The following is a 2,227-nucleotide window of genomic DNA, read 5'->3' as shown; positions in this document are numbered from 1 at the left end:
GGGCGGGGGCCCTCGGGGGAGCGGGGACGGAGGGGGCGGGGGCGGCCAGGCCGGTACTTACTGCTTGCTGCCGCTCGGCCGGGCCTGGAGCCGGCCTGGGCTGCGGGAGGCGGGCGGGGGCGGCGTGCGGAGCAGGGAGGTGCCCAGGGCGCACGCGGTTCCACACAGTCCCGAAATAAATCAGGTAACACATGCGCTCTCCGTGTGTCTCTTGTGCGCGCCCTCTCGCCCCGACCGTGGCTCATGCGCGACGGGCCCCGGTGGCGTCCTCTATCCGCCGCTCGGGTCCCTCCGCCTGGTCTAGGCAGAGCTGGAAGCCGGCAGCCGCGGGGCCATCACCCTGGAAATAGTTTCATTTTGCTTGACATTGAAGAAAAATAAGAGTGGACGTCTATTTCCGTTGTGAAAACATCTCTCCTATGCTCGCTCCTTCCCCCCTATTCCTCAAATGCTTTTATGGCGTTAAAAACAACAACAACAACAAAAAAAACCCCTCAGTCTTGAATGTCAGTGTGTTGAAGGCAGCCCTGGTCCTTCCGAGTGTCGCTGGAAGGTTCGCAGGAGCCCCGGAAACAAGGATCGCCCAGTCCCAGTGCCGGGGGATCTGGGATGGACAGGTTCGGTGCAACCAAGTGAGTGGGAAGCTTGGGATTCAGGGGCTTTAAAAGGATCCGGTGGCCAGGGGCAGGGCTAAGGCCCAGCGTTTCCCAGGGACTGGAATCTAGTGCGAAGCTTCCAGATCTGATCCCAGGGGAGCCTGCAGCACCCCACATCGTATGCGGGATATACCCGGGAAGGGGAGGTGGAGACAGGTCAGACGCACCTTTCCCCTCCTCTTTAAGGGAAATACGCTTGCCGAGGCCGCCTTCCTCACTTTGAAGAGCGAGCTCTCGGCTAAATGATCTGGCAGACTTGCTATCAAAGGAAACGGGGGAAGAAAAAGCGAGGCCTATGTGTGACGTTAAAGTCTAACGTAAAAACGCAATAGATGAATACTCCAAATAATAGGAAGTTGTTCCACTGTCCCCACCCCCAACCTTGAAATGGGGGGGGTGGCAGGAAGAGGTGAGGAGGAGAGAGAAACTTCGGAGAGAATAATACACTATTAAATATAGCTAGTGAGTTTTAATTAGGTCTCTGTTAGGAGTTCCGTAAAGAGGCTTTGAATAGTGGACTGACCTCAAATATCCTTCCACTGGATGGATGGATTTCCCGCATCTGCATATCTGCTTACTTTAAAGCAAATCGTATATGCATGTGGAGAAATTCCCGGGTTCCAGCAATCAGCTTTGCTGGGGACATGGCGCCAAAGGTTGATTTTCTAAGCTTGGGGTTTCCGACAGCCCCGAGAGCTGATGGGCTTTGCCAACCCAGCTGGAGAGCTCCGGGAGCCTGCCTTTTTCTGGTTCACTTCTTCAAGCTCCTCGCCTCCCCGGGCTCATTCTTCCTACTGTCCCTCAACTCTCCTTCCTCCAGGCTTTCTTCTTTCCCCTTTCTCTCCCCTCCTCCTCCCCCTCCCCCAAGGGCCCCCCTTCTCACCACCACTTATAATGGCTCACAGGGCTCCCTCTGAGGTGGACGGCCCGGTACGTTTTCGTAGTCGGTCTAGCGTGAAATGATTCGGTGTAACCGGATTCTTGGGAAAGGACAGGTTACGTAAACATTTACTGATGTGGAGTAACTATACTATTTGTACTCTGATATGCAGGAAGGAAAGTGTTGATTAACACAGAAGAAAAAAAAAAGCGAAATTAGCTGATTGCATGCTCATAAGTGCAAGCTGTCATTGAACTGCTTTTAAAATAGACACAGCTGGGTGTTTGTGTTGAAAAATTTCTTGTGTTTTTGCTAATACTGAAATAAGCATGATTTTGTATACCAAACATTTTCAGATCATTAAAATTTGTAATCTGTGCTGGTTTTAAACACAAAGAAAAGAAACAGAATCATTTCGATGTAAAATTTGCTGATATTATATTAACTCAATCAGGTCTGTACAAATTGTGCATTGTGCCTCCTAAAATCTGTTTGATCAATTTAATACACAAAGTGCCAAACGTGGGTATTGTTTGTTAACATTGGACATTTTATTCAAATCTGAGCTAAGCAGAGAACTGGAGGAGCCTTCCTTGAATACACCACCAGCTCTGACTGATGAATTTTTAATGCCTTAAGGTGTTTCTTAGGTCAAAGCTGAGTATGTGTTGTTTTGTTACCCTGTATGAGA

Source organism: Nannospalax galili, unplaced genomic scaffold (assembly GCF_000622305.1).
Source record: "Nannospalax galili isolate Female #2095 unplaced genomic scaffold, S.galili_v1.0 scaffold554, whole genome shotgun sequence".
Classification (NCBI taxonomy): Eukaryota; Metazoa; Chordata; class Mammalia; order Rodentia; family Spalacidae; genus Nannospalax; species Nannospalax galili.
This window is presented reverse-complemented; position numbering follows the sequence as displayed.